This window comes from Dermacentor variabilis, chromosome 4, assembly GCF_050947875.1.
Source record: "Dermacentor variabilis isolate Ectoservices chromosome 4, ASM5094787v1, whole genome shotgun sequence".
Classification (NCBI taxonomy): Eukaryota; Metazoa; Arthropoda; class Arachnida; order Ixodida; family Ixodidae; genus Dermacentor; species Dermacentor variabilis.
Genome location: NC_134571.1, coordinates 8,377,267 through 8,402,777, shown reverse-complemented (window position 1 = coordinate 8,402,777; position 25,511 = coordinate 8,377,267). Strand labels below are relative to the sequence as shown.

Below are 25,511 nucleotides of genomic sequence, written 5' to 3'. Positions count from 1 at the left end.
GTTGAAATAAAATATACTTGCGCTTTCTTTCGCTCAATTTCGATACCATATTCGAATTCGGAGGGTTGAAAACCATTATGTACACATGTTCACTCATTTTTGTCTGGAAAACCTTTCAGCTTCCCTTTAATAAGGATATAGCTGGTAACATACAGGAATTGTATAGCATTAACGAGAGCGTGGCAGGTCTTGTTGTGAAACTAAATAAGAGGTACAAAATGAAGGTTGTACAGGTCTACGCCCCTACATCCAGTCATGATGACCAGGAAGTCGAAAGCTTCTATGAAGACGTGGAATCGGCGATGGGTGAAGTCAAAACAAAATACACTATACTGATGGGCGACTTCAATGCCAAGGCAAGAAGCAGGCCGAAGACAAGTCAGTGGGGGAATATGGCATAGACACTAGGAATAGCAGGGGATGGTTATTAGTAGACTTTGCAGAACAGAATAATATGCGGATAATGAATACCTTCTTCTGCAAGCGGGACAGCCGAAAGTGCACGTGGAGAAGCCCGTATGATGAGACTAGAAATGAAATAGACTTCATACTCTGCGCTAACCCTGGCATCATACAAAATGTGGACGTGCTCAGCAAGGTGCGCTGCAGTGACCATAGGATGGTAAGAACTCGAATTAGCCTAGACCTGAGGAGGGAACGGAAAAAACTGGTACTTAAGAAGCCGATCAATGAGTTAGCGGTAAGAGGGAAAATAGAGGAATTCCAGATCAAGCTACAGAACCGGTATTCGGCTTTAACTCAGGAAGAGGACCTTAGTATCGAAGCAATGAACGACAATCTTGTGGGCATCATTAAGGTGTGTGCAATAGAAGTCGGTTGTAACTTCGTTAGACAGGATACCAATAAGCTATCGCAGGAAACGAAAGATCTAATTTTAATACCAACCCTTATACATAGCTTTCATTGATTACAAGAAAGTGTTTGATTCAGTCAATACCTCAGCAGTCATGCAGGCATTATGGAATTGGGGTGTAGACGAGCCATATGTAAAAATACTGAAAGATATCTACAGCGGCTCCACAGCCACCGTAGTCCTTCATAAAGAAAGCAACAAAATCCCAATAAATAAAAACGCGTCAGGCAGGGAGATACGATCTCTCCAATGCTATTCACAGCGTGTTTACAGGAGGTATTCAGAGACCTGGATTGGGAAGAATTGGGGATAAGAGTTAATGGAGAATACCTTAGTAACTTGCGATTCGCTGATTATATTGCCTTGCTTAGTAACTCAGGGGACCAATTGCAAGGCATGCTCACTGACCCGGAGAGGCAAAGCAGAATAGTAGGTCTGAAAATTAATCTGCAGAAAACTAAAGTAATTTTTAACAGTCTCGGAAGAGAACAGCAGTTTACGACAGGTAGCGAGGTAAGGGAATACATCTACTTAGGGCAGGCAGTGACCGCGGATCCGGATCATGAAACCGAAATAATCAGAAGAATAAGAATGGGCTGGGGTGCGTTTGGCAGGCATTCTCAGATCATGAACACCAGGTTGCCATTATCCCTCAAGAGAAAAGTGTATAACTGGTGTGTCTTACCAGTACTCACCTACAGGGCAGAAACCTGGAGGCTTACAAAACGGGTTCTACTTAAACTGAGGACGACACATCGAGCTATGGAAAGAAGAATGATGGGTGTAACGTTAAGGGGATAAGATGAGAGCAGATTGGGTGAGGGAACAAACGCGGGTTAATGATATCTTACTTGAAATCAAGAAAAATGGGCATGGGCAGGGCATGTAATGAGGAGGGAAGATAACCGATGGTCATTAAGGGTTATGGACTGGATTCCAAGAGAGGCGAAGCGTAGCAGGGGGCGGCACAAAGTTAGGTGGGCGGATGAGATTAAGAAGTTTGCAGGGACAGCATGGCCACAATTAGCGCATGACTGGGGTAGTTGCTGTTTATTCAAGCATTTTGCAAATGCGCCTCGCTTTTAAGCACCCCTTCTTATGTCTAAAAAAACTGAAATGAACATCCAGTATTCTTTTTTAACTTTCGCTAAGCTTATCATATAGCTCAGTGTTAACATACAGGTTAACAAAGTATTTACAGGTGAGGTTACAGAAAGCAGTAATAATTGACAGTAAACACTGCTTGGATGGTGAAAAACATGGGAATCACGTCATTTTATTTTTGACAACCTTTTTTGGCATAGGAGGCTAAGCATGTGGTGATGTGGCAACACTGTAAAGACTGAATAAGATGGATGTGGAATGCCTTGATGACTTCTCTTTCTGTTTTTGATTTTGCCTTCGAAAGGAATTTATTCTGTTCCAGATAAGGGAGGCAGCTTTTGCATCTGGAACAGAACATCGGTGGATGTTGTGTGAAGCACTTTTTCCATGCTTTTTCACTACCTGAGCAAGGCAACTTTCTTGGTGCTTCATCACGCAGTTTATACAGTCAACGTCCATTAATTCTACCCTCATGAGACTGATGGGTCGAATTAAGATGCAAAAACCTGCTGAAGCACGTTGATTAATTTGGCAATATGTGCTTGAGTAACACGCCTCTGAAACGAACGTGCATCAAAATTCTATTTGTCTACAGTATAAAACTAAAGTAGAAATGACTTAACTCCAAACCAAAGTAGACACCTACGCGTACCTGATTTTTTAGAATGGCAGCTGATTTTCTAAAGCCAGCTTCGCCGCATTACAGCCATGATATGCGGTAAAGCATATGAATGCTACAACCATGGTTTTAGTTTCGCAATCGATTGCACAGCTAGGCAGTTTTCGTCTCAATGTCCTTTGAAAACAAAAAGTGTTCGTTAGAATCAGATAAGTACCACAATCGAACATTGTCATCTACCGTTACTGCTTGAAAATCTTTCTCGGGTGGGTCAAAAATAGGCATTTTAGAGAGGAGATGGCAATTGTTTAACGCATTCACTGTCCCCTAAGCTCTACTGAAACATAGGCTGCCACTAAAAGGGGTCATTATTGGGGTCTGGGCAAGTTCGCATTACCCGGCGAATGCCAGTTTTAAGATCGAAATAATGAATGTTTAATCCCATAGAAATGCATGGGCGTGGGCCAGGATCGAATTAACTGGAAAAATTAAATTAACCGGAGTCAGATTATTGGAAGTTTACTGTACACCCTTTTCTGTTCTCCAAGAAGTTGCCATTTTAATATGTAGTTTTCTTCTATCAGTGTGGCAATGGTGCTAAATTTAGCATTTGTTTGAATCATCCATTGTTCCAAGGACAAGCTACAAAGTAGGGGTACACTTTGAGACTTGAAACATTTCCACATATAAAAGCAGGGCATGTTAACATCTGTACAATTAACATAAGTTGGCTGTATTGTCTGCATAACATGTGGTTGCTTTTTTGGAATGTGGTCTTTCTGTAAAACAAAGTTTCATTTATTTCAAATAAATTGCTGAACTATTGCTTGTGTGTTTTCCTGCGCTCCCTGTGCTGATTGCGCTTTTGAAAGTGCAGTGAGCGACTGCGGACTGAAATGCACAAGGCTTCAATTTATCATGCCATAAAGCATTTTGGCTTGACGAAGGAGCCTTAACCCCTCCCATGCACACACTTTTTTTGTATAAACACATCAAATGAAAGACAGTGACCTCTTCTCATGTATTTTAAAGCCTGGCAGTGTTAAAGACAGAGTGAAGTTGTACAAATACAATTTACTGTGCATACAATTTAGTATGTGCATGCAGTGCTGGCTATGCCGTGGTAGAGCCCTGAAACAGCTTTCACCACACTGCTTGCAATAGCATTGCTGCGTTCTGCAACCTGAGGTCAAAACTACAAATCTCTAGAAGTTCAGCAGCACAATTGACAGCTATTTCCGTATGTTCGATGCACTCCTGGCCAGGGACTTTTCGTCCTGTAGGCAAAATAGATGGCCGCCTCGGACGCTGTTTTGGAAAGAGCGCAGCGTATGTCGAAAGCTTCCTCACAATGCTTCACCAGCAGGTTTTGCCAGTGAGAGTGGAGGGGGGCACAATAATTTGACTTTACATGGTGCGGCACAATACCTTAAAATGCTGCTGCTTCTGGCTTCCATTTACTATGACATGCTGGTTCACCTCAACATGGAGCAACCCCATTTTACTAAAATTCTGAATTCTTCTACCAACATGGTGTGGTGTGGCTATCTATGATCACTGTATAAAACCGGGGCAAACAGCATGTCTAAAAAGTACAAAAGCTGGTATAATTGTAATGAATGACCTGCAGTCATCCGAAATGTGTAAAATCACAAGAATTGGTCAAACTCAAACACTGCAGAGTTTAAGTAGTCCTGGCACAATTTTTTTCTTATGCGTGTGTAGCTGTCATTCAGTTAACTACACTACAAAACTTCAAATTCCTTCTATGCGCAACAAATATATCCTTAACGCAAACATTTAAACATGTGCCAAAGGCAGTGCGGCCCCATAATCTGGTGACAACATTGCATGGTAGGTCACAAACAAATGATGCATGCTGCAGTTGTTCATGAGTAACCACTATGCAGCACAACATTGGTCTTTCCTTTCTGTCTTGGTGCACACCGGGGAGTGGGTGCATGTTAAACACCTCAGGCGATTAAAGTTAAGCCGGAGTCCGCAACTATGGCATGCCTCGTAATCGTATCGTGGTTGTGACTTATAGAACACTAGAATTAAATTAATTTTAATTTAGATGTTTCAGAAGAGTCATAAGAAAATTTATTTAGTGAAGCAAGTTTTAGCACACATTACGAATCGCTCAAAGCACATGCAGCTTTCATGGCATGGTGTGGTCATAAAAGCTGCCATTTGGAACCAGATTAATATAAAAAAATTCAGTCAAAAAGTTTAATGTCAGTGCTCCTTTACATGTAAGCATGAGGGACACACCTTTAAAGGCATCATCTAAATCCTGTGGAAGTATTTATTGGTGAATATCAAATGGCCCTACATCTAAGGAAGTTGTAGGGTGTTATGATAACAGGAAGCCACAAGATTTTTGTTGTGCACTCTTCCTATAGAGACAATATAGGGCAGCAACAAAATAGTTGGGCCTAGTGAAGAATTCATTCAAGATCCTTGCCAATTTGGCAGGTTCACTATTACTAGAAATAATGAAGGCCAAGCACCTTGAAATGCATGCCCAAACCTCATCAGCATTGCATCACTTATTTCAAATAACTTTCATTTTGTCATTTTGCCAGATTAAAAGTTCTCAAAAACCTGCTTGACTGGTTTCAAGAACTTTTCGAGAATAGTTTGGTTCCATTCGAATGTAGCATTGTCAGTGTTTAGTGAACTAGACCCATCTTTACTGATATGCAATTAGGTAGATCAAAGCAGATGCTGTCAAAGTGCATGTGACGGAGTGTTTGGAGTGGGCATTCCTGGGTGATGTTGCCAAGAAGGGAGTTTTGAGCTTAATGCACACAGCAGCTATAGCATATGAAAACCAGCACTTTACTCATTTTTTAGACACCGCAGGGCTTGCGCTAATGCTGGTCATAGTCTACTATAATTTCTACCATATATAGCCCTTGTCATGACAAGTTATTTTTATTGTCCTATAATATATTCTCTCTGTGTACAATCAACATCTCTGCCAAGGACAACAGAAACAGTATGATTGGAAACTGCAAAATTCTCCATCTGCGGAGGTGGCTGGCTGATTGCCGTATTAGATGCTTTGTGAGCTGGCATTGATGTGTAAATCTCAACTCGTCTGCAAGCATACAAATTAGGCTTTGGGATACTTTTACCACAAGAAGAGATGGATGGATGGAAACAACTTTATTCTGAATCCGGCAAATTTGATGACCCGGGCTCAGGTCTCCCATGAGGGGACTTCGAGGCCTTGCCTCGTCGCCGCCTCTCGGGCTTGCTGGACAGCCCACTCTTGTGTCTTGAGGTTGGAGCTGCGCAGAGCGGCGGCCCACTTCGATGCAAGAGCCTCCGGAGCTACTGCCATTGTAGCTGATGTAACCTGACACTCCCACAACATGTGTGACAGCGTCGCTCTAGTTTCCTGACATAATTTGCAAAGAGCATTCGGGTATTGCGCGGGGAAAATGTGGAGCAATCGCACCGGACTGGGGAATGTTTGTGTTTGCAATTGTCGCCAGATGACTGCCTGGCGACGTTTCAGCATGGGGTGAGGTGGGGGCAGCAACCGCCTGCCTAGTTGGTAGTGCTTGGTGATGTCATTGTACCTGACCAGGCGTTCTCGCGTGTTTTGAGCCAGCAGTTCCGAACTCGAAAAGGCGGTCCCCGATTCTGCGCGGCGGGTCAGTTCTCGCGCAGAGCGGTGTGCTACCTCGTTCAATTTAATGAGGCCCTCATCGGTGGGGGTGGCGACGTGCGCTGGAAACCATATGATGACGGTGTTATCGAAGTGCTGTCGACCAGCTTTCCTTAGAATCTGGAGAGCTTCGGAGGAAATGCGCCGCCGCGCGTAGTTGCGAACTGCGGATTGTGAGTCGCTAAACACTACCTCGCAGAGGGGGTCGGTAAGCGCAAGCGCAATCGCTACCTCTTCTGCTGTTTCGGGGTATTCCGTTGCGACACTACACGCGTGCGAAAGCCTGGAGCTAACGTCTACGAATACCGCCGTGAACCGGTGTTCTCGTGTGTATTCTGCGGCGTCTACAAAGCGCGTAGTCCTCTTTCCACCCAAGGAGCGCAGCAGTGCCTTGGCACGGGCCTGGCGTCGGCCCCAATTAAATTCGGGGTGCATGTCTCGAGGTATAGGGGCGACAATCAGCGTGTCGCTGAGGTCAGGTGGAATGACCTGTTTCTGACCGTGTTGGACGTGGTAGTTGAAGCCGAGTTTGTGCAGGATTGTACCGGCCCGTGGCTGTCAGAGACATGCGTTCGAGTTGAGAGGTTCTTTGCGCATTCACGATTTCCTCAAGCGTGTTGTATACCCCAGCTGTAGCAGACGAGCAGTGCTTGTGGACTCCGGTAGGCCAAGGGCGATCTTGTAAGTCTTGCGTATAAGGGTGTTGATTTTCTCCCTTTCAGTGACATTCCAGTTGTGGAAGGCAGCCACATAAGTGATGTGACTGATTGCGAAAGAGTGTATGAGGCGCATGACACTGTCCTCCTTCATGCCCGTGTGCTTGTTTGTAATGCGTTTGATCAGGCGGGTAGCCGCTGTAACCTTGCCTTCGATTTTGCGAATAGCTTCTATGTTTGACTCGTTGGCTGTTATATGCATGCCTAGGATGCGTATCTTCGGGACTCGGGGAATGCAGGAGCCGTCTTGCGTATAGAGAATTATGTCGTCACATTGGCGCAATTCGGCTGTAGGCTTGGGCCGGCGGCGCGAGCGGTAGACGAGCAGCTCCGATTTCAGTGGAGATAGTCGGAGACCTGTGTCTTGGAGGTAGGTTTCGACTGCAGAGACCGCTGCTTGTAAGGTGCATTCTATCTGACCGTCACTGCCCTTGTTGACCCACAGGGTGATGTCATCTGCGTACAAGGCGTGATGGAGGCCATCGATCTCGTCGAGGTAGGCCGGGAGACCCAGCATCACGAGGTTGAAAAGGAGCGGGGATATGACCGATCCTTGAGGAGTGCCGGTGCTTCCTAGTGTATGTTCGTCGGATGTCATGCTGCCGACCGCGAGGGTGACTGTGCGGCGCGACAGGAAGTCTCTGACGTAGTAGTAGCTTCGCTCACCCAAGTTGAGCTTGTTTATGCGGCTCAGGATTGCTGCATGTGCTACATTGTCAAATGCCTTTTCCAAATCTAGGCCGAGGATGGCCCGGTTGCCACTAGTTGGGTCATTGATAATCTGGTGGTAGAGCTGGAGCATGACGTCTTGAGTGGAGAGTTGTGACCGGAAGCCCACGATAGTGGGTGGGTAGGCTCCAGTGTCCTCGAGGTGGTGGTTGATGCGGGAGAGGAACGCGTGCTCCATCACCTTGCCAACGCAGGATGTGAGGGAAATGGGCCGCAAGTGATCGAGGCTGGACGGCTTGCCTGGCTTCGGTATCAGGACTGCTTTAGAGCGTTTCCACGCCTCTGGGATGCAACCTGCTCGCCAGCATTTGTTGATGTATGCCGTAAGAGCGGTTATCGAGGCATCATCGAGGTTTCTTAGAGTCTTGTTCGTAAGATTGTCGGGACCAGGTACTGATTTGCCATTAAGGTCGTGGAGAGCTGCGCGGATCTCTGACTCGTGAAATTCTTCATCGAGTGTCACATTTGTCTCTCCAGTGTAATCCCCGTGTTGAGCATCGGGCCGTTGAGGGAAGTACTTGGCTAGCAGGCGTGTCACGAGCTGGTGATCACTCGTGGTAGCCTGTTCCTTGTGCAAAAGGCGTTGCAGGTTTGCTTGCTGAGCAGACTTGCTCTGCGTTTCCCCCAAGAGGTGACGAAGGAGACGCCACGTGCTGCCATTGTGGAGCTGCCCATCGACTGCGTTGCAGATGTCATACCACTGTTGGCGGCTTAAGCTCCGGCAATGTTCTTCCAGCTGGCGATTGATATGTGCGATCTTCTTACGAAGCTTTCGGTTGTGCCTTTGCTTCTTCCTTCTTGCGTTTAGTGACGTCTTGGCTTCCCAGAGGTGGGCTAGTCGGCTGTCGATCTTGTCAACCTGGACTTCGGGTGCGAGCGTCTGCGTCGCCTTGTTCATGTCGTCGTTGAGCGTCTCCATCCATGCCTCGATGTCATCGATGTTCTCCTCACCTTTCTGTTCAGCTCGCTGCTTTCGGAATTTGTCCCAGTCCGTCCATTTGAATAGCTTAGGAAAAGGGGGTGTACCCGCCTGAGGAATTCGTGTTTCTATGATCATGTGGTCACTACCGAGATCTTCAAAGGTATTGCGCCACATTGCTTGAGGGATGTTACGGACCGCCGTCAGGTCTGGTGTCGTGTCCCGTGCCGTAGAGGTGCCCGTGCGGGTTGGCGCCGTGGGATCGGTAATAAGAGTTAAGTCGGCATCATGTAGGTCCTGCCACAGGCGTCGACCTTTGGCGGTAGTGTAGCCATAGCCCCAGGCCTCGTTCGGGGCGTTAAAATCTCCCCCCACCAGAAACGGGTTTGCGCCCGCCAAGGCAAGCGCCCCTCGGAACAGAGAGAGGAAACGAGCCCGTGAGTGAGCCGGATTACTATATACGTTGAGGAGAAATACACTCTGGTTGCGTGTTCTATTGGGAAGGAGCTCTACAAGCATGTTTTCCGCATGTGTGCCGCTTACGCTGTGTTCTTGCACTACTATTCCTTTCCTAATTAAAATTGCAAGTCCGCGATCAACGGGAATCGGCGAGGCATTCGCAGTGTAACCTGGAAACTTTGGTACGGTACCTACTGTTTCTTGTATCATTATGATGTCGGGTTTGGGTTGCGCGTGTCGGACGTATTGTTGCAGCAGTGGTTGCTTCTTAGTGAAGCCCCGACAGTTCCACTGCCACACCACGAGCTCGTTAGTGGGGCTGGCCATCGTGGTGCTGTACTTGTGCGTTACCTGAATTAGGGCTAGGGTGAATGACTGTAGGGCCCATGGTGGGCATCATTTCCATGCCTGGGCGAAGGCCTATGTGAGTCTCGATTTTGTCTATATGGATTTCAACCCTGTCTGTTCGAGCAGTGAGGTTATTGACCGCAACGCCGATGTTGCGGATCCCGGTTTGAATTTCTGAAAGCAGCTTCATTTCTTCTTGTTCTTTCCGCCAGCCATTTATCGTGACATGTGCTTTGCGCCAATCACTTACTGCTGATTCGAGGTTCTCGAGCTGTTGAGACTCGCAACTGGCCGCCGCGCGTTTCTCTGTGGGCGGCGCCGCACTGTCGTTACCGTTCGTGACGGGAGTCGGGACTAAAGCAGGTTTAGGTATAGATGTCTGCGCCATCGACTGTTTAATCTCTCGAATTTCTTGGGTTAATTGTAGCACGACCGTACGTAATTGTGCGTTTTCGCGCTGCATTTCTTCTAATGCCACATCCCTGGGGTCCCTCTTATTATTGGGTTCGGAGGCAGTAGCTCCCTGAGCCTTGCGTCTCAGCGAGCCCTTAACCGCATCTGCCCAGCTCACCTTGTCAGGTAGGTCCGAATCTTGCTGGCCGGCTTGCTTCGGACACCGAGAGCTCGAACGGCTACGGCTCGGCCCGGGGGTTTTGCTGCGCGCCCGGCTCCGAGACCTGCTCTGCCGGCGGGATGGAGGCCCCGCAACCGAGCGAGACCGGGCCCGGCCTCGAGAGTGGGAGCGGGAGGCAGGTGGGAAATGTTCGTCGTAGTTCTGTTGCTGTAGCTCGAGGGCGGCCTCCGCCGATGCCCTCTGTCGGTCTCCGCGTCGTTTCTTAACAAGATAGGGGGTCTTGAATCGAGCCTTGCAGGCCTTGTCCGCAGTGGGATGCGCTCCCCCACAAAGGTGACACCTTGGCGTGCATGTGTGATTGGGGTCTGGGTTCGAGGCTCCGCAGCCTCTACACACCCGATCTTGGGGGTTCGGGCAGACGTCCATGCGATGTCCGACGCGTCCGCACTGGTGGCACACGTCAATCTGCTTTCTGTACAAGGTACACCTGAGCATAGCACCCCCGTAGTACACCCACGTTGGTACTCGGCCACCATCGAAGGCGATGATGACCAACGTGGTCTTGCTGAGTCTTTTGGCCGTTAAGGCATTCGGGTTCCTCTTGTTGACGATATTGAGGTGAATGTCCTTCGCGTCTTCTTCGAGAGGAATGCCTCGGACGACTCCCTTGACTGTATAGTCGGGTGCCGTTTCATATGCCCGTATCTCGAACTGGTGTCCGTCGACCTCAAAGCTGTCGAGTCGGCGGTACCGTTCTGCATTAGGAGAGTGAGGGGTACTCACAACGATGATATTTTGCTGAATATTTGGGCAGACAATGTCTTCCGTGGCGTCTTGTGGAGATACGTTTGCTGCCCTATATAAGGCCGAAGCGAGGCGGACGACCCCGACTTTTGCAACGTTCAAGCCGCCCCGTGGCCTGATAACTACTTTGTGGTGATCACGTGGGAGAGTGGGCATCTTCCCTGCCTTCAGAACTTGCTGCTTGTGAGCGCGCGGGCCTCGCTGCGCCTTGTTCGTGCCTCCAACGCCGGTTTGGGAGGCTGATGCAATGAAAGGGTTAGTGCGCTTCCCCCAAGGAGAAAGTCGTTCACGAGGCCAATGGTGCACCATCCTGTTTCTTCAGAAATCTCGGTGGGTGAGATATCAGTTCCTGCAACTTGTATTTCCATGGCGGCTTGAAGAAATTTGACGCGCAGCCGTAACTGCGGCTCACGTAGCGGCCGGAGCACTAAGCTTAGCAGTAAGCTTAGCTCAGCGGTGCAGCGGCTCGGTAGAAATGGTCCAATAAAGCGGTGAAAATGCAGTTCCCACCTTGAAGACGAATATCGGTAGAGTCAGGATAACTTGCGGGAGATGATGGTGCAAAATTACAGAGATATTTTGCATAAACACTGCGAAATCATTTACGAAAGACAGAGCCGGCGTGAAGTGCATCCGCTCCCTTCGGCTTCTTCTTCTTCCCCATAAGAAGAGAGACTAGAATGACTGTTGCCTGTGACATATGGCACATACCCATGACGAGGGATCGACTAGGATTCCCCATGAATACAACATCAAATAGCTTTATATTCCCACTAACTTGATAGTACGTAATACTGATATGTAACAAAAATAAACAACAAAGTAACTGAACAACAAACAGATCTACTGCGATTGAGCCACAAGGGGAAAGATGGAAACATTTGTGTTAATTGTATGAAAAAAAATGCGCCTAAGATGTCATCTTCCCAGCAGCAACAATATGATCATGCACAAACTAGCATTGCTCTTCAGGCACACCCCAGGCTGCTCACACCATTTTCTACAAGATTTGAAGCCCAACAGGCAAAAGGGGTGAATACCTTCAGCATAAAAGAAGAAAGTTATTCTATTCCATATCCTCACATGAAACACAGCAATATTGTTACAAGCCATTTTTCACACATTGAAGGCATCAGCAATGTGATGAACACAATTGAAGAAGCACTCATGTTCTTATTTCCATTGCAATACAAACCTACACTTGGTCATATGAAGGTGCATGTGCCAAATTCAACCGTTTACTGTTATGAGGCACATGGAACAGACATTCCAAGGAAGTCAAACATTTGTAATGCAGTTACTTAATTTGTCCAGTCAGAAGGGCAATGCGCTAAATACAAAAAAATACCTACAAGCCCACTATGCAATGCTATTGCCAAACTATCCAAAACTTCAATGTGTGCAAGTCCATAATGACCGGGAAAAGAAGTAAACAAATTTCTTGAAGATGGAATGAAAAAGAAATGTTGCGACAATTGAGAAATGAGTTCTTTACTTTCTAGTGTCACACGGATAGACAGTCGGTGGGCACAATTTGAACTTGAACTCATGGCAGTGTTGCAGGGGCAAATACCACTCATACTTCCGAGAAGCGTCGGTTACAATGCTGAGTTGGAAGGGAAACTTTGCAAATACTTCTTCGGAAGTTCAAGCATCTGACCAGTAAGTAGTTGAGCATGACTAGGGGAAATATAATCAATTTCACAAATAGCACCATTCCAAAAGAACTGGCACATTGCATTGATTTCTCAGGTGACAACTATTTTTCTAAAAGCCGCTGCGCGCGTTAATACAACCTGAGGCAGCTTAAATCTAGGTCACATGGAATCGAAAAATACAGCAGCGGCCGCGTAACACTTAAATTTGCTATCTCGCGAACATGAGCGAAAACTCCAATTTGAAAAGGTTTGCTCGAAAGGAAAACTCACAGCTGTAACGCTGCTGCCCATCACCAGTTGTGTGAATAATAAAAAAAAAACATCTGCACGATCAATAGACACTTCGTCGATATTTGAAGCAGATCGTTAGTGGATATCAAGAAATATGTGCACTGGATAAAAGCGAAACATCTAACCGACTGACTGACGGAAGTAAGGCTCACAGGATAAGTTTTCTCTATCTGCACCGATAATGCAGCACGTATTGTGCAAATGAATCGCCCGTAAGTGCGCAGCAATTACCGCACTCAATTGAAGTCGCCATCGCAGCGACACGCTATTTATTTCAGGACCACGAAAAACAAGGTATTCACCTAAGTACAGCGGCGGTTTACCTGTCGGCAAGCCCCTAACTCGCATATGACGAAAGCAAATGTCACGGAGTCCAAGCCCACGATTGCGCAAGTCAAACTGCGCTCGCACGAATATCGCGCACGTTATGCGCTTTCGACACGCACAAAAGCGCGCCAAGGGCGCGCAGAACGTCTTGCAGCCGACACGACGGCAATGGCTAATCTACGTTCGAGGGTAGCTCTTTCAAAAAAAGTAAAAACAAGCAACAATGTGATGTCACATCCAGCGAAAAAGAGTTTTTCTCCTTTCTCACCATGGAGTTTCTCACTACATTACCTAGAGGGAAATCTGGCGCTGCTGCGCTGTGGTATGCATGGGAATGCCGGTATATTGTGGATTCGGATTGGCATCGTTCTCGTAGAGACAGGACACATTGAAGACGCGCTTGGCAAGTGCCGTTCCGTTTGTCACAATGATTCATTTTCTACTAGAACAGCACGTGAAAAGGTGTTTTAGCTTTATTATTACGCGAAAACATGTTTTGTTTAACTATGAGAACTTGTTATTGTGTGTACGACTACATGTTACGTAAAAAGTATCAGCGGGCCGCTAAAGTTGGAGGACAGACGACAAGGTTCGCGCTCGCTTTGAAACAGTTGGTCGTCTGTTCTTGCTTTTCTTCGCTTGGTCATGCATCGTGGGTGAGCAAAGATGTAATATGCGTGAATGGAAACATCTTATGAAGATTTTACTTTGAGAACGCGTTATTTGCGTATATAGCCATATCCACGTTTTAGACGAAGCCTCTTACAACACGAGCCAACACGAGCCTCGCAGACACATATACTATCATAGAGTTAGTAGAACAACTCTAGAGGAAAAGCTGGGCCGGAAAAGTGGGAACCTCTAGGGCGCCGCCCTGTTGCTACTGGTCAATGTGGCCAGCGCAATTACTATTGAAAGAGCTGAAAGCAAGTACAGGTCACCTTATGCTTTCTCATCTAAAGACGCACACCTGATGGCTTTATGAAGGTGGTACGTTAATATTAAGTTTACAGAAAGCGATCGCTAAGTCCGCGACTTATGTAAATAACGACGTACGCATTCTTGCAATAAAGGATGACGCGAATTTCGGTTTCGAATCTGTTTTTTGGATGCGTAGTAGTTTCGTACAGTTTAGGTTTGACATGCGATCGCGCGTCGACATCGGACGCTATGGCACACACACTCGTGCCTTGTGTGCCACCGGAGCCCCGAAGTGCTCTGGCATATACCTTCACATGTAAGTAAACAAATCTATCTCCTTGTTGAGAATATCACGCGAGTAGGCAGCTCTTGTGGTGCATCACAATCGTTTGAGAAGCGTCACAGTAGAGCATTTTTCTGCATGCGGAGCGGTGTTTTTATTTGCAGGTTTCCCTTCAGTAGGAAATTGCTGGACAGGCGGACCAGCGCACCGGAATTGTACTGGCGAAGCCGCAAGCAACTCAAAGAATCTGTTTACTTGTTGCACTTTGAACAATCATGCTTCTACAAAGGCCACAGCAGACAAACAGCCTGATGCCGAGTATTTCTGTGCCACGAAGTAATCAAGAGGCGAGCGCCTAATGCGGACGAAATCGAGTGCATCGAGACTTAGAACGGCAGAAAGCTCAGCTACTTGGTAAGGATTCATTATGCAAAACAAAGGTGAGGCGTGCAGACAGGACACAAGAGTAGAGAAGTGGGCGGCGCTCGTGTTGTTTGCTTGTAAGTACTCTACTCTTGTGTCCTGTCTGCACGCCTCACCTCCGTTTTGCATAACGAGTGCATCAACCCACATATTAATAGCGTAGGCGTTTTATTAACTGTGCAATATTTTCAGCACTTCCTTGAATGCCATTTCATGTGGAATATCTTTTCTGGTCACAAATTTGTGCAGCGAATCTATTTGCATGATTGACTCCGGGCCTGCGGGAACGTTCACTTGCACTTGATGCGGAGTCTTTTACATGTATCCATAAACTGAAGATATGCACATCAGATCCCTGCGAGCATCTTCAAAATTCAATTATTTCCAGTTTACAATTATTTACAACAGGCATATATGCAATACTGACATAATCCCGAGTACCACTAAGCAGCTGGGACACATTTTTGTTGACCATACTCGCAGGTAAAATAAGTAGATCATGTGGACAGCTACAGCTCATTCTCCTTAAATCAGTGTGTACAAGGGGTATGCAAAAATATTTTTTTTCTCGCGCACCGATTATTTTGCTGTATAAGCAAGAGAACCCACCACGTTAGTGTAACGTATCTTGCACATCACACTAATATGTGCTTTAATTTACCGAGTGAGATGAGTTACTTTTATGGCTCATTCAGTCATATCACACTGCAAGCTGCATTCATCAATCTTCAATTGGATTTTGCGAATGTTTAATGAAACATGTTTCCCTTTTATGCAGATATGCAATGGCAAGCCCTTCCGTGTGTTCCAAAGGTAAAATTTAAGCTCTAAATTAAAAAAGACATTTTTAGTCAGAAACAAGCAAAAATGGTGAATGCAGAGTATCGAAGCCCAAGGTACAGAAATTATGAGAAGTGTCGAATGGTTTTAAGGAAAGAGTCGTATTTGAAAATGCAAGACTCTTTAGTGGAGGTCAAGCAAGTCAATATAGGTAGAATACTCTGCAAAATTATGAGAGTGAGGGGATGTCAAACAACGGGTCAGGAAATGCATTGTTTTTCTGCAAAACAAAAGCTGATTGCCATTACATAAGTCATTTTAGCATCATGAGACTGGTGCTTGATAAATTCAGAAATAAACCAAAAAACAAGACAAGCAAAAATAAAAAAAACAATTTAATGATGCTCTCTCCACACTGGGATAAATAAAAACAAACACATCACATCTAATGTGGACATATCAGACGCCTTGTGAAACACTAAAGGAAAAATTCAGTTTCGAGCTATGGAACTTGCCGCATAGATGTGGGGGGCCTTGCACTAATAGTGATAGTTACCACTGCATTTAGAAATTGAAAGCATTCGTGCAGACAAGGATGATTCTTTATATTTTTGGCTACCACTTGAAATGCCTCCACCAAGTGTTACAATGCTGCACGCAGCCATATTAAGGATCTCGCAGCAACACCTGCAGGTAAAAAGCAGAAGCAGTCAAAGATCTGGTGTGTACTGGACACTATGTTTGAAAATTTTTGGGCAAGAAGAGTGCAAGAAGCAGACATAACTGCATTGATTTCAATAATTTCCCATTTGAATGGCCTTTTCTTTTTGCTTAGACGATCCCTACGCCTAGTCACAGCAGCTCCCTCATACAGACTCCGCAAGCCAAGAGGCCGTGGAGGCAAATGCAGGTAAGAAGCAATAGCACTGGTATCGACATTCATCTAATTTCTTTCGTTTAGGCAGCCAGCACACCTCGAACAGCCACCTTGACTGCGGGTGTGTCACCCTAGTCGCCAAGGAAAGCGGCAGGCAATGTGAACAGCCACTTCTCCATGTAAACGATACTCTTTCTCTCGGATGACTCCTACGCCTCGCCACGCCAGCACACTTTTGCACAAAGATGCCGTGGAGGCACGTGCAGGTCAGAGGCAAGAAGCAGTGGCACTGGTGTTGACATTCACCCAATTTCTTTTTCTTACACTGAGGCAGCCAGCACACCTCGAACAGCCACCTTGACTGCGGGTGTGTCAGTAGATTCCTGTTGTACATATGCTCAGAATAAACTTCAGTAAACTTGAACTTGATAATAAACTTGAAGGCAAATGGGACATTGATGCATTGTATTTTTGAACATTTATTGTACACATACAATCTATGTTACACTTTGCAGTGCTACAGAGCGTATTTTGAAGCTTCCCCCTATATTTTGCACCTTTAATTACGTATGTGTTGTGTGGCCCTCAATGCAGTTCATGTTGTAGCAGCTGCTTTGTCTGTGTATCGCACATTGGCTTAAGCTCGTGATATCCACATGCTTCTCTCACATATACAAAATAAAGTTCTATGTAGTCCTCAGTGTTACAACAAAATATGAGAGTAAACAATCCGATCGTGGAATTGTGTTTATTACAGCAATTCCTATGACGGTTATTGACAAGTTGACAACTTGAACTGTTCAATCCGTCCATAGCCTCCTCTATTGTTCAAAAGTAAAGGAGGCTATGATCCGTCATGGCAAGGAATTGTATGTATACATAAAAAAAAAGGGGGGGGGGGTATGTGTGTGTGTTTGTAGTGGGGGGTATAGGATTAGGGCGGTACGAAAAAATGTACCAACACCGTCCTCTAGACCCATTGCGTTAAGGTACCGTAACAAAACGTATTATGCATAAAGTTCACACAACCAACTCTGATATTACTGCACACGCCAGGCGACGCGAGCTACATTTGTCATGACGCATTCGCGACTGCACCGGATGCCCTCCACATTATTCTCTTTAATCGTGCACGCTGCATCGAGGCAAAAGAAAGATCATGGGCGCAGGTGCCTTTAAGGTATCTCGACCTTGCGAGGCTCTGCTGCGCGTGCCAGGGGAGCTGTCCGGGCGAACACTCCCTGGCACACACCTGCCTCGGCGGCCCCAACCTACGTACCGTTCTGCTTCGAGCTTTGATCCCCCCACTGTCCCTTGGGTGCCCTGGAGTTCCTGCGCCGCCTGCTTTATTATAATCTCAGGTGCTCTCCTGAGACTTCCGTTTGTAGGTTACATGTGCCCTACCTCAACTGGATCAGTGCTTATAATAATAAAAAAGCCCGATCTATCGTCGCGACGATAGATCGCGAAAGCGGCTTTTGCAACATACCGCGCCCGTGCGAAGAGAATTACGGAACGCCAACGAGGAATCTGACCACAGCTTCGAGCTCGTAACCTCGCCGAGTGACACTCCTGCAACAGGCGTGACCGCTGAAAACCGCATAACACCGGAAACTTCAACAGGATCATCCCTCGGTTGCATAACTGCCACCTGTACGGCCAACATGGACCACACTCGCACCGTCCCGCAACATAGAATAAAGAACCAACTTATAAAGCCCAAACACACGGCTGCACGCACACATCACGACAGTACAAGCGAGACGCCATGCTGCTACGCTGCTACTGTTGCCGGATTAAAACTGACTACTGTCACCAAGTCTAGCAAGCGTCTCAGGAGCTGGCAACCTCGGCGCGTAGCAACATGGCGGCGCTCTTGCGGTTCCCGATTTCAATGCATGGGCCCTATGGGTAGCTTGTCCTCTAGAGTCAGTATAGTAACTCTATGTATACTATAGTGCCTAGAATATACTACAGTATATTCTAGGCACTATACATATACAGTCATTCCCATGACGGCACGGTGCCCCCTTAAGAAACTCCCATAGACGTTGGCGCCAGATTACCCTCTAGGTGTTATAGTGAGAAACTCTATGTTTCTCACCTTCTATCAGCTCACGCATGCGCAGCAATCACGGAGACCTCGGGGGCGATGTTCAGGTCTTGCCAAGCGCGTCTGGTCTTCAAGGTGTCCTGTCTCTACGAGAACGATGCCAATCCGAATCCACAATATGCCGGCATTCCCATGCATACCACAGCGCAGCAGCGCCAGATTTCCCTCTAGGTATTGTAGTGAGAAACTCTATGAGACAACCATAGAGTTTCTCACTACATTACCTAGAGGGAAATCTGGCGCTGCTGCGCTGTGGTATGCATGGGAATGCCGGTATATTGTGGATTCGGATTGGCATCGTTCTCGTAGAGACAGGGGCCGGCGTTGCGCGTACCCGGTGGTTCGAACGGGTGCGTTGCGTTCACCCAAATAGCCAACTTGTTACTGATTTGGCTTGACTTCCGTTGGATTTTTAAAAGGCGGCGTTAGTGCGCTTTGGACATTCTTGAATTTTGAGCGTCTGGGAAAGAGGGCGTAACCTTTCTCTATGGTGAAACCTTTTCGAGGTGTTTCTGCGTTGTGTTTTCGATTTGAGTGGTATTCGCTGCCGTGGTTAGTTTGTTTGGCTGGTTAGTACATGTGCAAACGGTCTTTTGTGATGTTCTGGAGTTGTGGAAGGTCGTCGCCCCTATTGCAAGTACTTGCGTTGTCGCGACATCATTCGAACACTATACGATCAGAGCAGAAACAAGTGCTATAACCTACCCCGGTGGTTGTGTAGGCGTCAGCTCTCGAAGTATTGGACAATGCACGGTGGGAGCCGTTTTATCTGCGGATGCGTGCTTGCACCAACTCTGATGAAACTCTGATCATTCGGGACCTATGAAAGCAGCTAGTGATGTGTTGTTTTTGTTCCCTGCTTAGTTCGCCTGTTTACATACTCGTCTGAATGTGTGCTATTGTGATTTGTAAGTTTTCCCCCGTCGGTCTGTACCAGATACCTCGCATTCAGCTGCTTGTCATCTGTGGTCGTTTTATAACTTTGCTGCAGAATTTTGTCCTTAAGTCGAATAAACTTGGGAAGGAAATCGTGAAGCTTTACTACCGAAAAGCGCTTGTACGTCCATAGAATTTACAGTTCAAATGCAACACATATCCTCATTTAAATTTTTTATAATTTCAGTAAATTGAAATTGCAGATAAACAGAATACAATAAATTGAAGATTTCTATATGCACACCAAATAAGTTCTGCAAAGTAAAACGGTTTGTTACATTAAAGTTCAATATATGGAGGTCTAATTGTACAAAATTGATTGATATAGGGGTTGATTGGATACAGGGTGCGCATATTCACATGCCTGCTTCCTCAGTCAGTCGTTCCGTGCCGGTCTACTTGGGCAATAAACCAAGCAACAATGTTAATGTTTTCGAACTGTTCATATATCGGGAGCAACCAAGAAGGTGATCTAAAACCTCCAGGCATATGGTGACTTTATGTTCCAAAAGAAGAAAAAGTAATAGTAATAATGTGGCATAGCAGAGTAAACGAACAAAAAAGCTGTCTTTTTAAGACAATGCTACTTTTTTTTTCCTAATTACAGCAGCCGTGCAAGGTGTTCTAGATCAGTTACAATATTTGAAAATTCATTGTGATGGGCCAGTCTGTTTCCCTTAGTGTTATAATGGCCTCATATTCTTGCGAAGTTAATCATATTACTCCTGTATCCTTACTACATTGAACTCCTGAAATGTTTTATCCCAGCCACTGCTCCTCATCCACCATGCTGCTTCTGCTTAATAGTTCTCAAGGCAATTATATTGCCCTCCTCTCCCTATTATTCAGGCAGAGAAACAGATCCACATGGCCATCACAAACTAATTTTCACTTGCACATGCCCTGACGTTCAATACATTGCAGTTGAGCTAGAAGCTAGAATCGAGCTAGAAGCTAGAGGGAAGCTAGAATTAGCACTAGTGAAATGTGAAGGTTGTTAGCAAAGGTGCCCACAGTGTGTGAGGCCACAGTTTATGTGAAGATAAAAGTTTTGAGAAAAATTATATAAATTTTGCAGTTGATATTGTTGTTTTATTAATGCTGCTCTTGCTTTAGTTATCCTTTTCTTTATTTACCATATATGTTAAATGTCACAGCATTTGATATTATAGCATTGACATATATCAGTGGGTGGGGGGTCCTCATCTGGATAGTTCATTTCTAATGCATACACTTTGCATGGCTTGTTCGCGTTGCCAACACCTACTGTATTATTTTTCAATTAAAACCTTCACAATTGTTTTTCGCACAAAAATAAAACAAGCAGTCTAAAAATGTTCCTTTGTCTCATGCAATATAGCGCTCCTCTCACCTAAAGCTGTATGTTCTCGAGACACAAGTAAACAGCTACATGTTAGCTGCAAAACCTCTTAAATTTGCAACAATATCGAATATATTGAGACAAAAAAAATATCTTGGTGAACATATTGCTGCAGATGCTGACCAGCACATGAGTAGTGCTTCTTTTATTAGAAACATTTAATCACATTGCAGAGAGTGTGTACCACTTAAATCACAATCATTTTATTGAGATATTTTTGTGTCATTTGCATGTGGGAGAAGCAGGAAATAGTAAGCTGACTCTTCCTTAAAGCAAACATATGCATGAGAGAGCGCTTAAAGCATTACTTGTTCAAACCGAGGCTTTGGTGTCTAGACTTCACGACGAAGAGAGTAAAATGTGAGGTCACTTACCCTGTATTCTGAAACCATCTATGACTGGAAGCTTCATTCCACTGAGCTGAGCGCAGTGCCACCCCTAGACTGAAGACGACGCTGTGTTTCACAGTAATTGACATGAAGTTTAAGCTAAGCAACCGCCTCTGTCAAGGAGCGGGGCTGCTGTGCATTTGAATCCAGGTGGAGTGTTGAGTGGAGAATACGGGAGTTAGTCATCTATACCTATCCTCGAGCCTCTTAAGAGATTTCCTACAACATTTAAGCTCAGCCTTTCTGTTTTTTCTTACAGCATGGTTATTACAGGTGGTACAAAACATTCCACTGTACAGTTTATCTAATTCTTTGGGAAAACATCCATCATCTCACTAAACAGGAATAGGCTCAATAGGTTCACTGGTATCATCTATAGTGTTTCTATCCAAGACCTATTGCTATTACAAGGCATTGCAGACATTCAGTGACGTAGCCAGAATTTTATTCCAGGGAAGGATTTTCCACTGGCCACTACCACTCCCCCATCACCTCTCTCTCTCGCACTATATAAATGTGTGGAGGGTTTTACATCACACCAAGACAAACTCCTAGCACTCCCCGGACAGGAATGCTTTAGCAATGAGAATGCACATTTTTACGTTGCCAAAACAACTTTGCTTAACTTCTGACAAAAGTTTTTCATTGCTAAGGCATGCAGCCACTACGCCTAAAATTATGCTATCATCCTTGTGCTGTTTTTAAATATGACTATATTAAAAATAACATTTTGTTTACAAATTGATGTATTTATATAATGTATATTATGACCTTGTTGGTACATTACTTAGGAAAGCGAGCTGTGCTAAAAACATGACAGCGCTCTGTCTTGTGTCTTCTTGTTTGCAGCCCAGACTTGTTGCAGCCCAAGTAACAGTGGAGGTCAGCGTTATTTTCTTACCAGATTTGCTAGTGAGTGGCTCAGCCATGGCTGTGTATGGAAGAGAGCGGGCACTATTTTGCAAGTCGCCTATTACTTAATTGCAGGCATTATGGGCATGCTTCCCTGACACCTGCCTATTTTAAAGACTGCAGAGCAGCAAGCACAGCACATGCTATGACAGGGTAGGTGAATCTCGGCTAAGGCAACTGGCCACAGCTATCTGGTGTAGAGCGATCGAGCAGTGATGAGACAATGCCCCTATGTTCCATAATTTTTCACTTCATTCTTGATGCCCTTAATGCGCGTCACCACCCTAGCCCCCTTACCGTATCCATCTCCCCACTCCCTGGAGCTCTCTGAAACTCTTTTCAGCTAATCACTGTCCCACTTTTCAACATTCACGGGGTTGTTGAATGACACAGCATTATCTAACATGCCTATATTTATGTTTCTGTGTGGACATCGAAGCCATTTACCTAGCTCCCCTAGTTTGTTATGGCGGCTTCTTAGCTTCCCTGGTCCAGCACCCCATCCTTGATATAAATTGCCGCGCGCAAATCAGCATTCTGTAGGCCTTTCTTTCCTGCTCCCAATTTCTCTCCATTTTTTCATTCTTAGCAGTGTGTACAAACTAGCCTGAGAGCAAGCTCTTCTGAAGTTTATTAACATAATGAAAGTCAGAGTCAATTGAAAGTAAAAGAAGAAAAAGGAAAAGGTGGGGGGAGTGTTTTTTATGAGTTTTCTAAACAAGCAAGTTGTAATATAAGTAAGTTGTATAATAGCAAGCACCAAGTATGAAAGAATAAAAAACGCATTTGCACTTCTCGTCTGACGAAATTTACTGTGCTTTAACAGAAATGAAAATCATTGAAAACGAAGTTAGTGTTTACGTTGAGATACGAGCACGTAATCTGTAAGCCTCGTAAGCTTATGTCAAGTAAAACAACATGAAATCCTGAGAGATTGAGCTTCTTAAGTACACGTGTTATAATAGGAACACCAACCTTCTTCAGGATGATAAAAGCACTGTAGATCAAGGTTCTCCACGTAGTGGAAACATTGTTAAATCTGTTAAGATGTGAATGTGGGCAAGTTGGTAACAAATTTCTAACTTGCTAAAGCACATTATTGTCCTCATCGAACTAATAACTATAGTTTCTTGTACATGTGTCTTGATCACATTCAGCACAACATTATGCATTCTTATCTTTCTTTAATATATTCTGTAGCCCCTCAATGGATTCAAGATGCTAGAAACCTATGTTGAACTACAAAGTGCTTGCCATTAGAAAAGACAAGAAGTCAGTTCCTGTGTTAGAAATATTTATTAGTTAGAGAAAGGCTAAAATTTAGTATGAACATTAGCCATGTCTTGAAGTTTTCATCCTACTCATTTTACAGTTGAAGCTAGCTTGCTTCTCAGGTTACTTGTGCTTAGAATTAAAGCACAACAAACAGATGAATGGCTTGCCGAAGCGTTATTCACAGAAAGTGGTCACTTTTCTCACTCCCACCGTAGTGTTTGGGCTATTGCTGGTACTGTTAGCCGCATAGCAGCCAGTGCAGTGCCACTGAGTGTCGTGTGCCGATGTGCCAGTTTTTCTTAGCATGTGGACACTTCTCCCACGAGTTTCTTCGATGTTGTATTGACGAGGGCCGAACAGTGAATGAGCCAGTTCATCTTGAAATTTTATAATTGGCGTAGAGTTTCCTTCAAGCATGCCACGAATGTTCCACGCATTTATGATGGCACTTCCAACAAGCAACTCAACAGCTACCTTTCTGTACCACTTGAGTCCTTTTCTAAAGCAGTTGTGGTATAACGTCATTTGGTCACTATGTATAGTCGACGCCCTTTTTTGCTGCATTGTAATCGAGACCGGCCTGATGTCTCATGATTGGTGCGCCGTCCCTTGTTTTCTTCCCACTGTCCACCAAAGTTGCTTCATATTTGGCGACAGGTGTGAGTATCAGAACAGGCCTCTTGTCCATCCACTTCAGCGCCTTCACTCCATTTTTGGACTGAAGTCCGGTAACACTGCCATTTGCAACCTTTACTTCAGTGAGATCTTTTGGCAGCCCTTTCCTCACTGAGCGAACTGTGCCACGAATAAAAGTGTCTTCCTTTAGAAGGCGAAGAGTGAGCGGCAAGCTCATGTAGAAGTTGTCTACGTACAGTGGGCACGCGACTTCCTTGTAATTTTGCAGGAGTTTCAAGCATACATCTTCGGCATGTCCGATGCCAACTGTTCAGTCACACTTTCCGGCATATACATCAACCTTTAGCCTGTAACCGTCTTTGGTACATGCCTTGAACAGCCTGACTCTGTAAGAACGAAAGTCTGCCACTCCATGGCACTATTGTTTCATCTATCACAACCTCCTTTCCCGGCTCAAGCACACTGGCAAATATTTTGGTTCAATTTCTCTACCAGAGGATGAATCTTAAAGACATGATCCTGCAACCCTGCAACCAGTTAATTGTCCGCAAAATGCCGGAACCTCAAAAGTAGGGAAAAGGCGGTCACGGCTCATATTTTGATGAATGAGTTCAACACCATACAGGTTACTTTTTGCCCAGTAGTGACTCAGATAGGAAGATGGACGAGATTAATACAAATTGGTATTCCAACAAATGCTTTCGTTTGTTGGAGATTGGTTTCCATCCAATTTTTCAACTTTGATTTAGATTTGGGAGTAGGAAGACAGAGGAGACCAATACAAATCAGTATTCGAATAAATGCTTTCATTTCTTTGGCATTGGTTTCCGTCCAATTTTTCAACCGTGATTTAGATTTAGGAGTAGTTGACTTCAACACTTGTTGTGTGAACCTGTTTGTTTCATTGACCATCATTTGCCAAATGTCATCCGTAATAAACAGTGAACATAAAGATGGGGCATAACGGCTAGATGGCAACTGAATGATAGTGGGTGGCCTAGAATGTGGTGTCACACTAGGCGAAGTGGTTGTTGCCGGTGTCCATTTCTCTAGAGATGGGCTGAGAGAAATGAGAGCATCGTATCCTGAATCATTCACCTCAGAATCATCAGTCAGGTCTGGCTCTCCATTCGACATGCTGGCTGAGGTCTGTGATGGTTCGCAAACACTATCTTTCTCACTGATTTCACTGTCTGTCCACTGCTGAACATCTGACACTGAAGCACTTGACTCATCCGCTGGTGATCGCGAAGTTGCTGGTGCATTCTTCTGGCCCAAAACGAAGTTTATTTGTTTCCTCTGCATTGTGCTTTTTTTTTGCATCCATAAGGGGCATGAGGATCTATCTATGAGACACGCTGAAAAGTTTGAGAGTAGCAAGAAAAATGCAGGTACTTATTCCAACGGCACGTATTTCAAGAACTGCGGCGAAAAGTTTGCAAGAAACCCAACTGAGAAATGTGCCGCCACTCCACTCTCCG

At 45.3% G+C, this 25,511-nt stretch overlaps 1 protein-coding gene and 2 long non-coding RNA genes across 3 annotated transcripts in view; 1 reads left to right on the top strand and 2 right to left on the bottom strand.

The window, feature by feature from the left end:
• LOC142577701 (uncharacterized) overlaps positions 1 to 18,640 on the bottom strand; it is a 47,125-nt gene extending 28,485 nt beyond the window's left edge. The window contains exon 1 of the mRNA XM_075687157.1: positions 18,493 to 18,640. The gene's annotated coding sequence lies outside the window, so the exon portion shown is untranslated. The remainder of the gene's footprint in view (positions 1 to 18,492) is intronic.
• On the top strand, positions 14,168 to 16,830 carry LOC142578635 (uncharacterized). The gene is made up of 3 exons (XR_012827277.1): positions 14,168 to 14,722; positions 15,510 to 16,421; positions 16,473 to 16,830. It is a non-coding gene; the product is annotated as an uncharacterized LOC142578635 (long non-coding RNA).
• On the bottom strand, positions 15,888 to 18,315 carry LOC142578636 (uncharacterized). Its single transcript, XR_012827278.1, has 2 exons — positions 17,878 to 18,315; positions 15,888 to 16,198 (listed from the first exon to the last, which is right to left on the bottom strand). It is a non-coding gene; the product is annotated as an uncharacterized LOC142578636 (long non-coding RNA).
• Positions 18,641 to 25,511: the final 6,871 nt, after the last annotated feature.